Source organism: Pseudonaja textilis, chromosome 11 (assembly GCF_049901715.1).
Source record: "Pseudonaja textilis isolate UNSWEBS1 chromosome 11, rPseTex1.2, whole genome shotgun sequence".
In the NCBI taxonomy this organism is placed as follows: domain Eukaryota; kingdom Metazoa; phylum Chordata; class Lepidosauria; order Squamata; family Elapidae; genus Pseudonaja; species Pseudonaja textilis.
This window is the reverse complement of record NC_142000.1, coordinates 11,453,004-11,476,096: the sequence shown is the minus strand read 5'-3', so window position 1 is coordinate 11,476,096 and position 23,093 is coordinate 11,453,004.

Sequence of the window (23,093 nt, the reverse complement as noted above, 5' to 3'; positions counted from 1 at the left end):
TGACCCGACTTCTCACTAAGTAAGAACTGTCTGTATACTGTCTGGGAACAATGAATCAAAAGTTCTCTTTCATCAAATTGCCTGACAAAAGCAGTTCTTAAATTTGAACGAGGAAAAAAAAATGCAGGGAAATTCCTCTGTTTCTCTTCTGATATAAATTATCTTTCATCGGACATTTGAACATTTCAGATGCTTTTGTGCTTCTTGGATGTAACTCAATCAAGCCTTCTCTTTGTGAATGCTTTCTCTTTTGAGCCACTCTAAAGAAATCCCATCAAGCGTTCTAATTAGCTGTGTTTGTTTCTCAGGAATGTTAGCTGTAAATCAGAAAGCTGAAATAATTTCTTCTCTAAATCCTTCATTGAGCAGACCTTGAGGAACCAAAGATACAGCCCATGGATTTGTGTTGAAACAAAACAGATTCCAACTTTCTTTCAAAAATGGGTGGGCTATTCAAAAGGTTGATTTCAAGTACCATGTAATTAGTGTGGCTTGAGTATCCACCGTTAATTGGTGCCTGCCATCACAATGTCTGGGCATTCATGAAGCAGGCTGTGTATTTGGTTTTAATTACGGAGAGTTACAAACAGCCCTCAGTGATTACTAAACCCCAGCAGTGGAAGAGGTGTGTTTGTTTCAGTGGTGGTATGCTACCTGTTCAGCCCGGTTCTGCCAAGCCAGTAGGAGCGATGAGCAGTAGAAACCGAACCAGTTTTCTCCACCGCTCTGCTGTTGGGCCCACCTGGGTGCCCATATTCACCTTTATCATCTGCTTTCGAAGCGCAGCTGCTTTGCATGGCACAGCAGAGTGCTATGTGGCAGCTGCTGAAGTGACCGGGAGAGTGCAGCCTTGCAGGAGGTGAGGTGGAATGCCTCTGTGCCTCCACACAGTGTGTGTTTGGTGCATGCCTGCACGCAAAGTGTGTGCACATGTGCAAAGTACATCCACCAAGCCACGCCCACCAAACCGGTGGTAAATGGTTTGTTTTTTATTTTAAAGGGAGCAGGTATGCAGGCATGTATATACACACATACACATATTCTGGGTTAGCCCCATTCAGCTGATCCTGACGGTCCCTTCAAAATTCACTATCAGGGTTGGAATAATGGCAGAGATTATTCTTGGTCAAGAGTCTTGATGAAAACAATATCTGTTTGGTAAATGTGCTATTGTCTTCCAACATATAGAACCTAGAATAATAGGGTCTCCTAGTGCAAACCGGTGGTGAGATTCAAATAATTTAGCAACCGGTTCTCTGCCCTAATGATTTCTTCCAACCACCAGTTCACCAAACTGCTCAGAAAGTTAACAACTGATTCTCCAAAAGTGGTGCGAACTGGCTAAACCCCACCACTGGTCCAAACCCCAGCCCATGACAGGATATCCTATACCATTTTTGAGTAAATGACTGCATCCAGTTTCTTCTTGAAAGCCTCCAGGGTTGAAGCACCCATAACTTCTGAAGGCAAGCTGTTCAACTGATTAAATTGTTCTCTCTGTCAGAAAATGTCACCTTACTCCTAGTTTGGAACTCTCTTTAACAAGCCCATTACTTCTTGCCCTGCTCTCAGATGCCTTGGAGAATAGATCAACGCCATCTTCTCTGTGATATCCCCTCCAGTTCTGGAAGATTGCTACGATATCATTCCTAATCCTTTTCTTTGTTAGGCTAGAGTAGACATACCTTGTTCCCTCAATTGTTTGTCTTACGATTTAGCCTCTAGAGCTCCTTTCATCTTTGTTGCTCTTCACTGACACTCTCTGTAGGGTCTCAACATCTTTTCTGTATTGTGGTGACCAGAACTGGACTGAACATTCCAAATGTGACCTCGCCAATGCAGTATAAAGTGATGCTACCACCATTTCATGTGATCTTGAAACCATCCCTCTGTTGATGCAACCTAGGAATCCTTAGCTTTTTTTTGGTAGCTGCAGGACTCTGTTGACTCATACTTCAATGGTGGTCTACTAGGACTTTTAGATTTCTCTCACAGTTAGTACGATTGATCCAGGAGCACTAGATCTCTAACTTTTCCCTTCCTATTTTGGGAAGTAGTCTGGATAAAGAAAAAAATCTGGTAAGAAAAACAATGGCTCTCGCCACTGACAAATTTCTGTCTTTTATATAGTGGGAATGTATAGAGTTGGCACTCTTGTGCTACATGTTTAATAAATATTCTTTGGAGCAGCTTTTATTTCTGCCTGATATATATTTTTTTCTACATGGTCTGTTAAGGAAGAGTTCATTAAGTTCCTATGCATAAACAACTTGGTCCACGCCATTTTTGGAGAAAATAGAAACAGTTTCACACATTTTCTTGCAATGCCCTTGTACACAATTGGGTGACCTGAATTAATAATATTTCTCTTGACTGACAACCATTCTAGTTCGGAGGAGAGTTTTACTCTCTCCGAATGGACAGATCACCAAATATCTCCAGAAGGATCAAGGTATTTGTTGAAATTGCTATTGCCGTTGGACATTTAATTGTCTCAGAGTCTTGGCTGTTTGCTTCTCCCTCCAGCTGATTTACATTTTATGTATATTTTATTCATCACTTTTTGACTGTTTTTAATATATGGGCTTCTTTTGGTCCCTATGTTTTGGTCTTACACCATAAATATCAATAAAAATAAATAAATCAGTGCTCCCTCCCTAATCTATAATGTTGACAAAAGCTTCCAGATATTCTGACATCTTGTTTTACTGCTGTCAGCTAACATCTAACCAGTAATATCATCTGAGGAAATGTTATGACACAAAATAATGATGACAAAATACCTTGCCCAAGGATATAAGCTGGCTCTGAAATTTAATAGCAGGGATGACTTAGAATTGAAAACTAATTAACAGCTGTAGATGCTTATGACCTAACAGCCAGGTAGAGCCAAATAAATGCCTATCTTGGTTTGGGTATATTTGGTACATATAAGCTTGCTTGTGTTTCTAGAGTTCTTTTCAGTCCTGTAATGGTACTTCCTCCTTTGGGTCACATGACCACAAGGGAAGTAGGAAAGGCATTGGAAAGCACTTGGAGTCAACTGCCCACTGCTTTTTCCGTAGGGATTAATTAGGTTTTGTTTTTTCCCTGGATTTTCTCCCCATTGGGGAAAAAAATGAGCCCACATGGATTGGGCCCATTTTCAAACATCTTTCTCTTGCCAGATTCTTCCTTTCTTTCCCAGCATCACCACCACAGTTGATCCATGCTGTCCATTTTGGGGGGAGAATTATCACCCAGGTGGATGGAAAGAGTATCCTTCACATAATTTCTTTCAGGTCATGGTTGTCCCAATGGTGCTTTTTCAAAAGGCAACTGGACTTTGCTTCTTGTTTGTTTGTTTTTTGCTTTGAAGACGTTTTGCTTCTCATCCCAAAACCTTCAGACTGAATGGTGCGGCATGGAAGGGTTTATATTCCTTGCAATCATCTGGTCTCCGAGAGTGATTGAAGCCATTTGGACGTTGATCTGTGCCCTCAGGTTCACCTGAATGGTGCAAATGGATGTGAAACCTTTTTGGAACTGCTGAAAGGACTTTGTCATAAACAGCTCAGAGGTGGTATTCAGCAGGTTCGGACCAGTTCTGGAGAACCGGTAGCAGAAATTTTGAGTAGTTCGGAGAACTGGCAAATACCACCCCTGACTGGCCCCACCCCCATCTATTCTCTGTCTCCTGAGTCCCAGCTGATTGGCTGGGTCTTCTTTGGTTGCCCTGCACAGGAGAACGGAGCTGGAAAGCAGGTTAGTGGGGTGGGGAGCAGTGGTGGGATTCAATTTTTTTTACTATCAGTTCTGTGGGTGTGGCTTGGTGGACGTGGTAGGGGAAGGATACTGTAAAATCTCCAGACAGAGGGGGCATTTGCTGGTTCTCCGAATTACTCAAAATTTCTGCTACTGGTTCTCCAGAACTGGTCAGAACCTGCTGAATACCACCTCTGGTGGGGTGGGAATGAAGATTTTACAGTAACCTTCCCCTGCCATGCCCACCAAGTCACGCCCACAGAACTGATAGTAAAATTTTTTGAATCCCACCACTGAAACAGGAGGTAGGTGGCGTATCCCCTCCCCTTCTATTGGGAGTGGGGTGTTCAATTTTAATGAGAAGTGAAACATCTTCAAATAAAAAATAATCTCCAACTTTGCATTGGATTGGAAGGAATCAAAAGAGGATCTTGCATTTGCTGTTCTAGAAAATATATATTTATATATATATATATAAAGAAGTCATCCCTCATCTGCTGCTGCCACCACATTTTTGTTACTTTCAAGCTGAGATGGACCTTTGTCACTGCTTGTATTCCATCTCTCAATAAATATACACAGTGTTTAATTCAGCCTTTGTTATTACCAAGATGGTGTCTGTTCCCCTGACCCCTTAGTAGCATAATGTCTTCACTTGATACCCCAAATAGATGTTTTTTTAATTGGCCATATTATATGATATATTCTCTCTCTCTCTCTCTCTCTCTCTCTCTCTCTCTCTCTCTCTCTCTCTCTCTCTCTCTCTCTCTCTCGCTGGCTATTCATCTGTGTCGCATGATTATATCAATCATGTCATCTGCCACAAATCAGATCATGCCATAAACCTGGTTACAAATGTACCAGCAAGCTTTGGATCTGGCTGATGAGAGATATTTGTAAACCTGCAGGTATGTTAAGATTCTTTTAATAACAATAAGGGTGCACATATTGCATGCATGTGTATTTTCCCTCAGCAGAACAGTCAGTTTGATTTCTGTGGAACAGCTCTGTGAGTCCCCACCAAGTGGAAGATGATTGACAGAATTAAAAGAGAAAAAGCTGCTCTGTATTTTCCCTACAGGCATATATAAAACATGCAAAACCTGATGGAGTTGGCACAACATCATACATTAATACCAATTTACTGGAAGCTTAGCTCCTGTCTCACTGGTGGAGTCTGAACCGGGCATGGCTGAGAATTTTAGTAGCTCTGCAGCTACAATGTTTAGGACAATATTTGAGTGAAGAGTGATCAAATGTGTCTCTGAAGTTTATAGTCTGTCTCTAGAGGCTGATACAGAAATTCACATATTATGCTAAATCATACTGTGTTTTGCTTGGATTTGGCTTTAATGTGATGTATAACTAAACTATTGTATTTTGTAAAGTATATGGAAGGATGGCATTAGAGAGCTGTGGAACAGCTATTTAGAGTAACTGTGTGATGCAGCTATTTTAAAGAGTGGCAAATAGTTAAGTTTATGTTGCCCCATATTAAAATATCATTTGGATCTGAAACTGGAGTATTTTGCTAACCCAAGATGTATTATAACAGTCAACCCAATAAAGCTTCTTTTTAGTATGGATAGAATGATTATCAGATGTTTAAAAGCTCTGAAGTCAAACCCTAAGCTTTGATGAAAAAAATTATCACATACCCCTTTTTTGCCATCTTTTCAATTTTATGAATACACTTATTTTGGATAAATTTACAACCCCACACAACCTGTCTGTTATGTCCCTGGAACTCTAGGAGTTCCCACTCAGGTCCGTTCACATTGCGGGGGCGGTTTTCCCCCCTCGCTCATTGGTTGGTTCTCCCCAGCAGCCAGCTAAAAAAGCAGGCTGTGGGGTCCAACCAGTTGCTGATCGCTGCGAGCCAGTTCCAGGCTTGGCAAGCACGGTCAGTCCTTTATTGCTATAATAAAGTATTTGTTGCACTCATGCTCTGGTTCAGCCTCTCATTGCCCAAACCTAACACTGGCGACGAAGGTGGGATGGCTACCAGAAGCACCATGCAACCGCTGAGTCACTAGCCGCCGATCCGCAGCCAGAGAGAGTGATCGGCCGGCGATAAGAGCAACGCTGATCCGCAGCCAGAGAGAGCGGTCAGCAAGCAACGAGAGCGAACGCTGATCCGCCGCCAGAGAAAGCGGTCAGCAAGCAACGAGAAGCGAATGCTGATCCGCAGCCAGAGAAAGCGGTCAGCCAGAAACGAAAGTGAGAAGCGTCTGTAGCCGCTTGTTAGCCCAGCTACAGGAAAAGTGAAGCGCTGCGAGCCGCAGCCGCTCGTTGTTTTAGGCGCGAAATTCAAACGGCTGTCATTTGAATTTCAAACCTAAAAGGTACAGCGCGGTGCTGTAGTCTAGTCACTGACGCCCACGTAGGCGCGAATTTCAAACGCTGCCAATGGCTGACAGCCTAACCTCGTGCTTAACCCAGAGAGAGAGAGAGGATTGTGAAAAAGCCTCTCCAGAGCTGAAATCACTTGCCTGCCACAGGCACTAGAAACCTTTTGCTGCTGCCCCAGAGAGATTTTGTCCACAGATTGTACAACCGAATTCCTCACTATGAATTCCAATCCAGTCTTCCCAGCATTCAAACCGGATGAGGAGAAGTGGGAATCATACAAGAACCGCTTTAACCATTACATCGACGCAATTGGGCTGGCTGATGCTGGGGAGCACCGGAAAAAATCATATTTCCTGATCTACTGTGGAGCCATCGTCTTTGACACTGCCACAGCTCTCGTGGCTCCACGTGAGTTAAAAAACGTTCCATGGTCTGAACTATTAGAAGTCCTTACTAACCACTATTCTCCCAGACCTTCACAGATTGCCAGGCAATTCACCTTCCGTATGAGGAAGCAATCAGACAAAGAGACCATCAACCAGTACATGGCCGCCCTCAGGACAGCAGCACTCCATTGTGGGTTTGGAACCTACCTGGAGGACATGCTCCTCGATCAACTAGTCTGCAGGGTCAAAGATCTCCACCTCCAAAGGCGCCTACTCGCTAAGAAGGACCTCAACCTCTCACAAGCCGTCGAGGAGGCCCTGGCAGCAGAACTGGCAGCACACTCAGCCACCGAAATCCATGGTCCAACTTCCAAGCTAACAACAGTTCCAGTTCACTCCGAGGAGGTGGTAGCAGAGGAAGCCCCTAGTGATGAAAACGACATCCACCGCCTCACCAACGCCAGGCATCCGCAGGTAGGAGCCAAGCAAGAAAACATCGGTCCACCCAAGCACATCACCCTGTGCCTATCCTGTGGTGGATCTCATCCGAGGGCCGCCTGCAAATTCAAAGGAGCCACCTGCAACACCTGCCACAAAAGGGGGCACATCGCGAGAGTCTGCCAAGCCTCTCAAAACTCAGCACAAAGGCACCCCCCCTTCTCACACTCTGGACCTCAGAGGCAAGTATTGAACTGTCGCACTCACCACCATGCCAAGCACACTTGCCATACCGCTAGTAAAATCTCTCTCTCCGTTTTGTTAGAAGGTAAACCGTGCCGCATGGAGGTTGATACAGGGACAGCGCTCTCAATTATCTCGTGGAGCACCCTCAAGAGGCTACAGCCCAGTCTATCAACAAGCCGGCTCCAGAAGTGCCAGTTTAGCCTGAAGGACTACCAGGGGAAGGTCATTCCTGTAATCGGCAGAGGCAAGTTCCTTGTCAATTTTAAAGCTTTCAAAGGTCACCTACCTCTAGTGGTAGTTAACGGCAATCTCCCCACACTCTTGGGGCTCAATTGGTTTCCCCATCTCGGCCTAGGGCTAACAGGAGTCCATGCTGTCTCAACCTCTGCCACTGACTCCTTATTCGCTGATTACTCAGATGTATTCAGCGATGAGCTGGGGTGTTATAACAGTACCCCTATCTCATTCTCAGTCGACCCCCAGGCAGTCCCAATCAGGCTAAAACCGCGTAGAGTCCCATTCGCTATTCGGCCAAAACTAGATGCAGAATTGGATAAACTATTAAAACAAGGGGTCATTGAGCCAACAGATTTCGCCAAATGGGAGACGCCCATTGTCACACCCCTCAAAAAAGACGGTAGCCTGAGAATTTGCTCGGACTACAAGACCACAATTAATAAGTTTTTACAAGTGAGCGCTTACCCAGTGCCCGTCATTCAGCATTTATTACACACTTTTGAACCTGGCAGCATTTTTGCCAAATTGGACATGTCTCAAGCGTATCAACAGTTCCCTGTTGACAGCCAAACAGCGGAACTCCAGACCATTGTCACCCACAGGGGTGCCTTCTGGTGCAAGCGTCTCCAATTTGGCGTAAGTGTTGCCCCAGGCATTTTTCAATCCCTCATGGAGCGGATTTTGCAGGGCCTCCCTGGTGTAGTACCCTACTTCGACGACATCTTAGTCTCGGCCAGGGACAGACCCCAACTCTTCCAGAGAGTTCGAGCAGTATTAGAGAGGTTCAGACAGCATGGCCTCAAACTGAAAAAAGAAAAATGTGCCATTGCCACTAGACAGGTGGACTTTCTGGGTTATAAAATTGACGCCTCAGGCATTCACCCCCTGGAGTCCAAGGTTAAGGCAATTCACGAGGCACCCACTCCAACCTCCAAAACTGAACTGCAGGCCTTCTTGGGGCTATTGAACTTTTACACGTCCTTCCTGTCCCATAAAGCATCAGTGGCAGAGCCCCTACACAGACTGTTGGATAAAAAATCACCTTGGCACTGGGGTCACAAAGAAGACTCCGCTTTTCGCGCCGTCAAATCACTACTCACGTCAGAGGCGGTACTTATTCAGTTCGACCCCAACCTTCCATTAGTGCTAGCAGCAGACGCATCCCCTTTTGGAATTGGGGCAGTATTAAGCCACAGGCTCCCCAATGGCTCCGAGGCTCCCATCGCTTTTTTCTCTAGGACGCTCTCTGCAACAGAGCGAAATTATAGCCAGATCGATAAGGAAGCTCTAGCAGCTGTTGCAGCAGTGAAGAAATTTCACGAATTTCTTTTTGGCCACTTTTTCGAGCTGGTCACGGATCACAAGCCTCTCCTGGGTCTACTAGCTGGGGACAAACAGACCCCTCAAGTCCTTTCTCCTAGAATGACAAGATGGACCCTTTTCCTAGCGGCATACTCGTATAGACTCATACACCGCCCAGGTAAAACATTGTCCCACGCTGACGCTCTCAGCCGCTGCCCCTTGCCGGCTCCAGCTGAAGACCCTGCTCCAGTCCACGCTATTTTTGAGGTCACCCAATTGGACCTCCCCATCACCGCCCTTGACATTGCTGCTAAAACCAAAGCAGACAAAACAATCGCCCAGGTACTGGACTGGGTGAGGAGGGGGTGGCCGGGCGGTGATGTTGAAAACAAATTTACACCTTTCAAGACCCGCCTGCAGGAATTATCCAGTTTGCAGGGCTGTCTGCTGTGGGGCACTCGAGTGGTCATCCCGATCTCACTGCGTACCCGAGTTCTGGAGGCGTTGCACGAGGGGCACCCTGGCATCGTCAGAATGAAGGCGTTAGCACGCAGCTACGTTTGGTGGCCGGGCCTCGACGAGGACATCATCAGATGGGTAAGCTCCTGCAACCCCTGCCAGGAATCCCGTCCAGCTCCTCCTATTGCCACCCCTACTAAGTGGGAAAGCGCCAGCGCTCCGTGGTCCAGAATTCACATCGACCTAGCCGGCCCATTGCATGGGAAAATGTTCCTAGTGGTCGTGGACTCCTACTCTAAATGGATTGACGTGGCACAGCTATCCACGACCACCACACTAGCAATTACCAAGGTATTAACTCGCCTGTTTGTAACACACGGGCTGCCTGACTCCATTGTTTCCGACAATGGCCCTCAGTTCGCATCAGCCGAGTTCAGCCGTTTCGCTGCCAACCTGGGTATCCGCCACATTTTCACGGCCCAATTTCATCCTGCCAGTAACGGATTGGCTGAAAGAGCCGTCAGGACCACAAAAGAAGCCCTAGCTAGGTTCAGCAAGGATGACTGGCACCACAAACTCTCGCGTTTCCTGATGAGCCAGCACTCAACTCCGTGCTCAGTCACCAATAAGTCCCCAGCTGAGCTCCTGATGGGCAGGCGCCTGAGGACTGTATTGGACAGACTTCACCCACATTACTGCCCTGACTCTCCCCTCGCTTCCACATCGGGGGTTAGACATTTTATCTTACAGGAACCCGTATTCGCGAGGAACTTCGCAGGAGACCCTCTGTGGATCCCGGGCGAGATCGTGGCCATCACCGGACCCAGGTCATATCAAGTCAGACTGGAGGACGGCCGAATATGGAGAAGGCACCTGGACCAGCTGCGAAGGCGTCACAGCACCCTCGTCAGCAGTGACCCAGAATTACAAACTGGAGTGAGGCCTCAGCATCAACCCCACATCAGCATCAATCCCAGTGACCTGCTTACACCAGCAGCCGTTCCAGAGAATCCGAACACGGACAGCGGCGTCCAGATGGCTGACCAGTCCGAACCAGTCAACGGGAGCACGTCCCCAGTGACCAGCCCTACGAGTCCTGGGCCAACCCGAACCGAGGGGCGCGTTAGCGACACTCCACCGATTCTGCCTTCCCCTACAGACTCTGAACTGACAGACAACCCACCAGAGCTGCGCCGTTCCGGGCGCCAGCATAAACCTCCTGCCTACCTCAAAGACTATGCGTGTTCGCATCTGGGGGGAAGGGGTGTTATGTCCCTGGAACTCTAGGAGTTCCCACTCAGGTCCGTTCACATTGCGGGGGCAGTTTTTCCCCCTCACTCATTGGTTGGTTCTCCCCAGCAGCCAGCTATAAAAGCAGGCTGCGGGGTCCAACCAGTTGCTGATTGCTGCGAGCCAGTTCCAGGCTTGGCAAGCACGGTCAGTCCTTTATTGCTATAATAAAGTATTTGTTGCACTCATGCTCTGGTTCAGCCTCTCATTGCCCAAACCTAACACTGTCCATTTCAGTAATGGATCCAGGATCCCCTTTTGTAGACTTTGTTTCTTAAACCTGTTTTTCTGTCTCATATGTTGAGAAATTCAGCGGCTTTAAAGATGAAGTTCTAACTCGGAGACAATCAGTGTAATAAATATTGACATCTGATCCCTCCTTCGGCACTTGCCATTTTCTTTCCCCATACTTAATTTTTAGCCGTTCTGTTAATGCAATTGAAGCTGGCCTTCTGAAGGATAAACACGATGACACCAGCATCCTTATATTTTAAAGAGTGCACCTGGGTACCATAAAGACATGTGAAAGAGGGGGAACCATGATCAGGGCCTGTAAGATAGATGGTCAAAAGCATCTTGAGAGGTAGCAGAATTTCTGAAGAGAATTCTTTGAGCTTTCTGGGGCAGACTATATCTCCATCCTGAGAATCAGATTATTTCTCTGGATCCTATTTTGCAAGTGTACCCATGGCATGTTATCAAAGATTCACATGGGTTTACCAGCCTCAAAAAAACCTATCCAAATGTGATCTGGCAATAAGATGATAGGCCACCTCTGCTTAGGCTGAACTGGCCTTCTTCCATGCTTGAGTGAGCAAATAAACCCTTCATTCCTCTAGGTAATATATTGCTTTCCAGTGTCAATCACATTTGAATGCAGTTCATGGTTGTGTTATACCTACCCTTTTGGAAGCAGGCTGCTTTTTGAACGGCCTCCACTTTTATAGCTGAGTTGTAATCATAAATGAATATCAGCTTAGTCTCCTCTTATCTATATTTATTGTGGAATTGCTCAGTAAATAATACTCCTTTTGCCTTTGTTTGTTGCTTTTTGAAATGAAACTTCTTTATCAAAGATAGTTAAATTGTTGGAATTGCAACAATTCAGAGGGTGAGAGAAAGAGGGAGTAAAATAAAATTACTGATATATTGGCACCAAAGTAGATATGACAGGAACAGGTTCGTGTGCGCTGCTTTTCTTTCAATTTTACAAAGCTCCAGACAAACAGATCTCTGCCTTAAAAAAAGAGCAACACATAATAATATTGGGAATAACACCAATGGGTTATTTAAAACCACCAATTGCACTGAATGAGTTTGCCAACATCCCTTTTGCAAATGCTGCTTATTCTCTCGCATCCTCTCTCCTCACTATTCACTGAATAAATTAAAATTTGTCTTCAGTGCCCATTCTGCTACTCTCTAATTTACCAATAGTTCTATTGAACTGAAAAGTAGCAGAATTTTTTTTCACAGTGTTTTTGTCATTTAAAAAAGTATATTCTACAAATGCATAATCTTAATTAGAGATACAGATAGAAAGATATGAGTAGATCGATAGATAGGTGGATGGATGGATGGATGGATGGATAGATAGATAGATAGATAATGTTGAAAAAGAGAAATGATAGATAGATGATTAGATAGATAGAACGATAGATGATAGATGGACTGAAAAGAAAGGATAGATAGATGATTAGATAGATGATAGATGGATTGAAAAAGAGAGGATAGATAGATAGTTGATTATATTTTCATAGATTTTCATGGGTACAGGTATGCAGGTCTTGGCATGTTTGGGTCTTTTCCCGTGTAAGATTGAGAGTATCTTGGCGACTTTTCAATGAGGTCCCACTCGCCATCTTCAGGCTGGTGCTTTCAGCTTCGTGCTTGTGCGTGATCAGAGCTGCCGTTTCTCTATAAATACTGGTGGGGAGGTTGGCTGTGTTGTCATTTCTTGAATGGTTGATGGAGTTGATGTTTGCAGATTGGCTGGCTTTTTCGTAAGAACATGTATGGCTGAGGTATTGGCTGTGTGTCTATCAGCCTCCTGTGTTGTAACGACCTGGGTCATGGGCTGTGTGATGACCTTCTGAGTTCTATTGTTTTGACATCCTGAGTTTTGTGCTGTAATCTCCTGGGTTGTAATGACCTGGGTCTTGGGCTGTGTGATGACCTTCTGAGTTCTATTGTTGTGACATCCTGGTTTTTCTTCCTTTTTGTAAACTGGCTGTTCCCAAAGGGCAGATTTCAAAAAATCTTAATAATATTAAAAACAGACATAAATGCTTTCATTTTAAAAAAAAAAATACTAATGTAGTCATTCCATTAAAGAAATTAGAAACTTGCTTGGGAAAGCACATTAGAAATCAGACTTTGCTGCTGTTTGGAGAAAACTGAGTCTTCTGAGCTGCTGCTAGCATCTTCCTGACAGATATCTGTAGGGGTGGATGGTGGGATGCTTTCCTGAATTATTTCATATTTTTTACAGATGAGATGGTGTTTGAGTGGAAAGGATGATTGAGTTTCATTTTATAACTGGAAGGAATCTGAGTTGGTAGAATCCATGCCAGAATCTTATGCTATGGGAAGTATGCAAATCCTTATTTTAGAAGATATATTGGCTTGCTTTTGAAGGATAATTTCCAAGCTAAAGAGTTAAAGGGACAATCTAATAAAAATATTCCAACTTTGCTTCGCTTAAGCTGTTTTAAATAAAAACAGAGTACTATATTTCTTGTTGCAAAGATAAAGCCCAGATGTCTGCGAATTTCAAGTAAGCGCCACAACTGAGTGTCAAGCCCGCAAGTAGCATGTTCCAAAAAATAAAGTCCATGGCATCCATTTTCCATTTTGAGTCCATTTATTAGGAATGACCTGTCGACCCTGAAGATGACATATGTATAGCCATATTTTATATTAGGGTCGACACTGAGATCTGTTCAACATTGATCGCTATATATTCTTCTTCCAGTTCCCAATTTTAGTTAGAAGATGGATGGGTTATATTTATTTTTCGGATGGATGTCAAAAATAGACCAAAGTTTCCATCTTGCTGATGCATGGCATACAAATCCTCAGGTTGCACACTGATTTTTCAAGTGAATGGCTTAGAAGGTAGATGTAGATATTTCATGTCTTTCTAAAATGTGAAATACTGCCAGTACCATTACACTACTATCAATACACTATGTTTGAAAAGAACAACATACATATAATGATGTCATCATACAAATTTAGGTGTTTGTATCAGATTTCATGTTCAATTTTATAACTGCATCTTGCGGACATTCAGATATCATCATGACTTGATAAAAATGTCTGTGCTGACTAGCAGTTGATCTCAATATGTACAATATCCTTTACATGGCAGTACTTTAAAATAGTCCATTGTCAAGCATGCAAAGTTGGAAATGATTGATGTTATGTTGTCTAAATGATGTCAGTTGGTAGACGACTGTAGTTATTGTTTTGCAGTTGTATGTGTTGTTATATTTTGTTTTAAAGTTGTCCTTATAGCAATAGAAATAGTAATAAATGACACCTAATTTGGAGAACATCTAGTTAATGTTAAAGATTAAGATTCACACAGAAAAAAAAATCTAAATTAGAAAATTGGGAAGTAATTTTAATCTTCTTGCTTTGAATATTCCTAGACCTGAGTTTAACTCATTTGTCTATATTCCATAGCCTTTCTCCTCCTCCTCCTCCTCCTCCTCCTCCTCCTCCTCCTCCTCCTCCTCCTCCTCCTCCTCCTCCTCCACCACCACCACCACCACCACCACCACCACCACCTCCTCCTAGAATATCTTGAGGAAGAACCACTAAATTCAGGAGTCTGCAAGATCTAATGAGGTTGGTTGCTAGGTGTTGTGGGTGGTGTCACTTGAAATCTAACCTCACAAATGAATGCTTGTGTAGAGCAAGAATCAGTTCAAAACCTCTTCTCCCTTGTTTCAGAGAGCAAGACACACTGTAATGGATTCACAGTAATGGAAGGCAGATTCTGACTTTAAAACATTCCAGCAGAAAGAACACTTTGACATTGAAACCAATTAACCAGGAAAGTACTGGGCTGCAGTCAGTGTGTTTAAACATAGGCTGGACAGCCATCTGCCAGGGATGGTTTAGTTTTGGATTATTGCACTATCCAGGAAGTTGAACTTGATGGTTGCAATGCCTCCTTCTAACTCTAGATTGTGTGGCTTTAACCAATGGAAAACACAAGAACTTCATTAACATTGTGAAACAAAGTTTAAACAGCTTGAGTCATATCCCTTGAATAAAACTAATGATGTTGAATGCTACTTTTGCCTAACTTTTTTTTGTTGCTTAAAGAACATTATAAAAACCTATGGACCACATCTGAGTGGGAGTAACTGCTTTTCACTCTTCTATAGCCATTGCCTCTATACACAAGCTGTAATGATAGGTTTGATCATCTGTTTCCATGGAAATATTTGCAATGCCATAAACCCCAGTAAATGTGCTTATTGGAGTGATTAGATTCAGTGTATACAGAAGCAGAATATTTTCGCAAAATATTTTGCAAAGGAAATAGATTTACAAAATCCATGGAAGGTGAGAAAAAAAAAATCATGTCAATAGAGAAAGACAAATAGAAATTTTAACAAGTCAAGATTGTGCAGAGCGACTTCCGAAAAGTAATGCCTTTGATACAATATTGCTGATTGGGCAAACTTCTATGGTTTCCAAATAAGGCTGTGCCCTGCTTTCTCTTTGTTTCCTGAATTAGCATGGAGGGTCATCTTATCCAATCCATGTCAAGGTGATGTCAGTGTGATGTGTTTATATTGCCCAAAGTATATGAATAATGTCTGTGATCCCGATAGCATTGCAATTGATCTGGCAAGAAGGAAGTACTTAAAAGCTAAAGTTAAAAGCTTTTCAGTATGGCTCAGCGATGGTTAGGATCAGCTAGGGAGTCTCTGCTTATGTTCTCACAGCTGGTCCCATGCAGTTGCTGTATCTAGGAATAGACACAACTCAGTGTTGCCATTGTGATTATGGAACTTCCTCTATTATGTCCAATCTCAGCCCAAGAATTCACCACATGAATCAGTTGGATCAATCACTCTAGCTACATAAATGTGCTGTTGTAAGCTTCAAATAAGGAAGATCCCTCTTGAAATCTTCCTCAAGTTCTGCAGAAAAGGCAAGATAACAAATTTCTTTTGTGCTGTTGTCAAGAAACAAGATACCAATATAGAGTCACCTGGAGTCAAATTCTTCTCTAGGCATCTTTTACTTTTAATTTCTGCTTCTTTATGTTAGGATGACTATCTATTGAAGATTTCAAGGATTGCAATAAATGCATAGATGTTTCATGCACTTTTGAATTCTTAAAAAGATTTCTGAGAGTGCTAACTCATAACAGTTGACAGCACCTACTCAACCTTGGCACCTAGCTTCAAGGTCAGACCTGATTTCTTCTTGAATGGAAAGCTGAGGCAAAATCCTATAATTACAAAATGGACTGACATATTGAAAAACACCCTGGAAGAAGACAGTCACAAGTTATCTTACTTTATGGCCGGTGAAGTTACTTTTTGTAGTAAGAACTGATTTAAAACAAATCTCAACAGAGTAATGTAAACAAATTATTATTGTTATTAGCACATGGCATTGTTTCATTAGCCAGGAGACCATAATGCTATTACAGAATAATAGTTTGGCAGGTAATAGGATACACTTGTGTGCCTCTCAAGATATGTCACAGGAGGGCTAGCTGACTTTGCACCACAGAAAAATTTGAGTAGCTCTTCCTGCAGCATCACCCAAGGCTCCCTCCCTTCTGGGCGCTGCCTCGCAAACTGGAACCACAACCAGGAAGGTTCAGAGCTGTCAGGAATCTGACTGCCTATGCAGAGCACCAAATCATCTCCCCATTGCATAGAACATGCTTTCGAACTGCTAGATGGGCAGAAGCTGGGGCAACTGACAGGAGCTCATCCTGCCACATGAAACCACCTGAGCAGAGACCATCTCCAGCATCATTAAGCTACTGAGCCACCACACCTCCAATTAACAACTGAGAGCAGTTTAAATACACAAGGGATTACACAAATTTAGTATAATTTTTTGACACCTCCTAAAAAGTAGTGAGATATGATGTTGTTCAATACTCTTAGTAGATATTTACAAACTTGTAGGTTTGCAAAACCAGAGGATTACTAAAAGTCTTATAGATAATCTAGTCAGAAAGGCAAGTAAGCAGTGGGATTAAAAGAAAAAGAGGATAGGCATTTTTTCTTTTATCTAAGGCCAAACAAGAAAGACAGAGCAGATATAAGATATAATGTTGTGATTTTCCTTTTGTTCTCAGTAAAGTAGATTTGTGAATTTAAGGGCTGAATGTTCAGGATATGATTATATATCAGAGGAAGTATCTACTCTTTCTTTTCATTGTAGATGCCACTGCAATTAATAGAAAATTTCTTGCTTATCTCAATAAACTTCCAGAATGATTGTTAAAATATACAATTTTTCAATCCACATTGCAATGGAGCTCCTTGTCACAGCCATATTACTATTCTATTATTCTGTTTATTGCCCTCAGACCACCTTACCCCTCCCTTTTATATCCTCACTTTAATGAGTCATTAGTAAACTTTTTTTCCAGTCAAAACCCAAATTTTTTCTTTAATGAATCTTTGAAAGTAAGAGAGTTGATAGTGTTATGCAGACAGTGACTTACAGCCTCCGAATTTCATAATTATGGGTAAGGCAAAGAAAACATAAACACTCTTTATGGAAATCCTCTTGAGGCTGTAGTTCTCTATTAAACATCAGAATTTATAACTCTGGGGATATTTGCAGGAATGGAAGTTTGCTGTTCTACTCACTTCTTTAATCTTTTTTTTCCTCAACAGAATTAAAATAAAGTACAAAGTATGTGCAGACTGAAAATGTGAAGTATATTGACTGGGGGATGTGGGGAGGGCTTTCCCAAATGGTGACTTTTTCACTCACCTGGTCTTGATTATGCCAGAGACAAGGCAAGAAAACATGAAAGCCAACCAGAAGAAGAAGAAGAAGAAGAAGAAGAAGAAGAAGAAGAAGAAGAAGAAGAAGAAGAAGAAGAAGAAGAAGAAGAAGAAGAAGAAGAAGAAGAAGAAGAAGAAGAAGAAGAAGAACCCACCAGGTGAAACCAGAGCTGCGTACGAAACATTGTTCAGCACTCCATTTTGCTGATGCTTAAATTATCTGATACTGTTGCAAAGCATTAATTTCTTTGCTGAGGTTTTAAAAATAATTTCATAAGAACTTAGGACTTGCCAGCTAGGCTTTTCTTAAGACGAACTAGTCAAAGATCAAAAGAAGAATTCTCTTCAAGGGAAAATTCTTCCCTTTGCCAAATAATTTAGATAAGGAAGGTGAGAGTAGCTAACAATAGGAAATTTAATCCAACCCTAGGTTTCCTTACAGTTCTGCTTTCCCTGTCTGATGTGGGGCAATCTATCTAGATGGCAGAATCTGCATGACAGGAGGCCTGTCAAAGGGTACAGAAACTCTTTGCTGCTATCTACTCTCTGGATGCAGTGGCTCAGTGGCTAAGAGGCTGAGCTCGTCAAGCAGAAAAGTTTGGCAGTTCAGCGGTTCGAATCACTAGTGCCGCGTAACAGAGTGAGCTCCCACTACTTCTCCCAGCTTCTGCCAACCTAGCAGTTTGAAAGCATGCAAAAAATGCAAGTAGAAAAATAGGGACCACTTTGGTGGGAAAGTAACAGCATTCCATGCACCTTTGGTGTTTAGTCATGCCGGCCACATGACCACGGAGACGTCTTCAGACAGTGCTGGATCTTTGGCTTTGAAACAGAAATGAGCACTGCCCCCTAGAGCTGGCAATGACTAGCATGTATGTGCGAGGGGAACCTTTACCTTTGCTGTCTGTCCAGATTTTGGCATCCAACTATAGTAGTCTCCATCTTAGGTCTCTTACTAACTTTCGAGAAGGTGAAATAAATAGCATGTGGGGAAGTCTCCAGTCAGGCAAGGAGCAGGTGGGGAGTTAGCCTTGAGTCCTTATGTAGCCACAACAGACCAAGGGTTGACCCTCCCTTAAATTCCATCTTTTGTTCCCAAGGGAAGTTGAGCAGCCTGGGGAGATCCTTGTACTATAGATAGAACACAATAAAGTAGTCAACTTGAACCTTTCACACATAGATCTGATTGCTAGGATCTGAGAAGTAGGACTTCAGATTATGGGCTTGGATTCTATGCTGACTTAGACAGGAGAAGAAATCTTCCTGATATTCTGGTTCCAATCTGTTTAGGTCTCTTTAGATAAAAATTATCATCTGGGAGTGCTTAAAAGCAACATTGGTAAGATTGACATTACAGATTCTGTAGATAATAGACAAACATCCTTTTTGTGCTATTCTAAACTATGTGACAGTTTCCTGAGATGCCTCATAATGATGGCCCTGATATAGGTTGGGACTCTGTATGCTGATTCTGTCATGAGTAAAAACAGGTGGGGTTGGTTGCACACCCCATGAATTACACAGGAGGTTGTTCTGTCCTTGGAAAAGATGCAACATGACATTGAAGAAGGAATTAAGAATCACCACCCAACCAGTTAGAGTTAAATTTGCCCCAATAATTTTTCTTAATCAAATCACTTCATTTTACATTTTGTCCTACAAAGGAAAAGGTATATTGGTATCTTAGCTGTCAGTTTAGGAAATATATTATTTTGATATGAAAAGTAGTCCACTGAGAAAGAGATAAGGATGTCCTTCTCACTTATGTCAACAACCTCTCCAGATTTTTATCATTTTATTCTCTTTAAAAATGGAAAGAAGAAAAATTGGACCATAGGATTGGCATAAGAGATTACTGAGATAAAACCATTTCCTCAGTTAGCACATTGTAGTCTATTTTGAGTGGGAGTTTCTCTCTTTGCCTATTACTAGAGGTGTAAATCATTTTAGATCCTGGATTAATGATATTATGGAGACGGTCTTTTAAAGCAGCCATGTTGTAGGATTTGAGTTTTGAAGCAAACCATGAGTATTTGTCTCCCATGCTTCTTCCTGGTGCTTACCACATATGTAGGGGAAGTGATGGCCACAAGCACCATCTTTATTAAAGAAAAAATGGGAAACCAAGTCACTCTGTCAGCGCAACGTACATTACAGAGAAGGTGGTTTGGGGGGAGCATTATGAATACCAACTTATAAAACACAAATATCAAGATATAAATGGAATGAATGAATGAATATGATTGAATGAAATGTATAGCCAGTCTCTAATGCACTCCCCAATACTTTAGACTGAAAAAAAAATGTTAATTGTTGCAATCAGCAGCATAGAAAATCAATACTGGTCTAGGGTATACCCCCCAGTTTATTTTTATTATTTTATTTATATCTTGCATTTGTTATTTTTATAAGTAAGTCAAGATGCCAACATGACTGATAGTCCGTTCTCTTCCTATTTTCCATGTAACAATCACCTTGTGAGATGACTGATCCAAAGTCACCCTGCCAATTTTATATCTCTAAGGCAGGACTAAAGTCCACAGTTTCCTAGATTCTAGCCTGGTACCTTCACCACTAAATGAGACTGGTTCTTTGCCAATTCCTTCATCACTTGTCTCTCTCACTGTCCTCTTTAGCTTTCAATTTTCAAGAAAATCCATCATGGCCTCGCAGCACAGCTCTGGTTGTATCACTTCTGCAGCTTTGAAGCTGAAACTGGCGACATTATAAAGGTAAAGGTTTCCCTGCCAATCATATCCAATTCTAGGGCATGGTGCCCTCCATTTCTTGGCTGAGGGAGCCAGTGTTGTCTGAAGACAATTTTTGTGATCATGTGGCCAATATGGTTTAACACACCAAAGGTACACAGGATGCTGGTCCCTCCCCACTGAAGTGGTACCTATTTATCTACTTGCATTTGCATGCTTTCCAATTGCTAGGTGGGCATGAGCTGGAGCAAGGAACAGCATCTCATCTCATTGCATGGAGTTCGGGTCTCAAACCTGGGCTGTCAGCTCTGCAGCCATCTTTAACCGCTGAGCCATTGTGCCCTGGAAACATTATACCTGCTTAACATTTGCTATACAAATATTGTATACTGTATGTGGGATGACCAAAAGACCTGTTATTTCTTACATTAGGATACACCAGGGACCTGCAACCTTAAACACTCAAAGAGCCATTTGGACCCATTTCCCACAGAAAAGAAAACACAGGGAGTCTTAAAACCTGGGTGGGCCTGGCCAACTCAACTTCACTCCCACCTAGTCACACGACCCCACCCACACACACATGCCTACCCTGGTTTTGTGGCTCCCAGTGTTTTCTGTGGAAAATGGGTCTCTCTCTCTCTCTCTCTCTCTCTGTCTCCCGTTCCCTCCCTCCCTCTCATTTCTGTTTTTTGTGTTTTACCTTCTCAGGCCAAGCAAAGAGTGACAGGGAGGGGCGTGGCAAGGGGCGTGGCAAGCCAGTGGTGGGATCACCCAACGGGGAGTCACAGCAGAGAGTCCAAAGAGCTGCATGCAGCTCCAGAGCCATAGATTGATGACGCCCAGGATACACTATATTTATTTCTTAACTTTCATTCTACCTTTCATTCAGGAACTCAAGAAATTGTACAGAATACTATTTTCTCTCACAACAGACCCACAAAATAGGTTGTGCTGGGAGAGGGTGTCTGGTTTAAAGTCACCCAGGGAGTTTGAATGACCAAAGATGGAGCAGAATGTAGGTTTTCCTGTTCCTAATCTAACACCATAACTGCTATATCACACTGACTCTTAGCACAACATAATTTAATGTCATGCAAGCTCAAATTTCTTTCATGCAGAGTCAAATCTTATTCTTAACAAAATGATTTACTTATGTGTTCAAACATTTATAAACAACCTACAGTACTTCAAAAGAAGTGCCAACAACTAATCTTATTACTCCTGCTTGGAAAAAAAAAAAACAAAAAATCTAGAATGTATGTCTACTCACTTACCTGGGAAAGAGTCACATTGAATTTCCTATGACAGGTATACATCTGCATTCAGGTTTTCCATGAAGAAATATTTTCAACAAGATTATATTTATATTTGTTTTTAATTTAAGAACTGGAGCAAACATACCTTTCTCATTTTATATCCAGGCCATCCTGCATTGTTGCAGATTAATTTCAAACCAGATAATGTGATATTTGAGATGACTTCCTCAAGCATCTTTATTGGCTTTCTTTTTGGATAGCAATTGTCTCATTGTTGTAGTGTTACAACAAAAGAAAGAGAAAACTGGGCTATTTATATTCCCTATCAGTGGAAAAGGGCCAGAAAAATCTGGGCAGCTAATTAATGTTTTGTTTTGTAAGTGGTTGTATATGATTTTTGTCAACTATCAGTAACAATGGAAACAGGTAAGGAAAAAGTTCCTCAGACTGGGAGTAATGAAAGAATAACTTTCTACTGGATGACTGGCAGTGCAAACCCATAAAAACTCCCTGGACATTTTAATCAATGGAATACTAACCTTAAATTTTCATTGTTGCAGCTCACATCACTTCATCTGCCTCCAAGGCTGCCTGGGGTAATAAGCCAGAATGAACTGGTGGCTTTCATGTCCTTTCTGATGTTTAGTTGTCTCTGGAGTATTCTTAACTAGCAATAGTTAAATTCTGAAGCATTAATATTGCTGGACCATTCAGTCTCAATCTGATGGGAAAATAACTTACTTTCAACATTTATTTTCAAGGAGAAGATATTTTCAGGAGAGTGTTGTTATAGGCTTGATGGTGTATAAATGAAGATCTTGGCTTTTCTTGAATAGCATGGAGCATGGAGTCTGCCCCATCTCTGAATTTCCTATGCTTCTTTTCTGTCCCAGAAAACTTTATACATTAGAACAATAGCTAGAACAATTAATCACTGCGACTACTTGCCTCCAGAACGTATGGGTGCTCCATCATGAATATTTTTAAGAAGAGATTAAACAACCTTTTGTCTGAAATAGTATTGGGTCTCCTGTTTGAGTGGGAGTTTGGACTAAAAGACCCCCAATTTCCTTGTAACTCTATTGTTCTGTTAGGTGACAATCCTTCACAATGAACTGCCAAATATGTACAAGTTGATCACTGCTGCTCAGAAGAGACTAAAAATCTGCCAGATGTTGGGAACAATACAATGTCTAATATGTCTAAAGCAATTTAATGAATCCATAGATTTAAGATAATCAGAATTGGAACAATTTCATTTCATCTCTTCAGCACCCGAAATTTGGGTTTCTAGCACTCTGACATCTTTTTTCCCACAGAACATCTTTTTTTCCCTTCAGAAATAAGCCTGGGAAGGAACTTTGGTGTCCTGGAGATGGTAAAGGTGGAAATTGGAGGAATTCATATCCAAGAAACCTCTCATTTCTATCCTTAGGTTTAAGAAAACCCTACAAAAGTTTTTTAAAAAGCCTCCAAAGTTGAATCTACCCTTTTGGTGGCATCAACAATGGACCACCAGCTGATCAGGAAAGCAAACTGTACTAAAATGACACTAGCCTGACCTGTAGAAGATCTTAATATGGAGGAAATTCAGACCCAGTCAGAGCAATTGCAGGTGACAAAAACAGCGTCACACCATTGCAACACAGGCTCAGCTATTTCTTT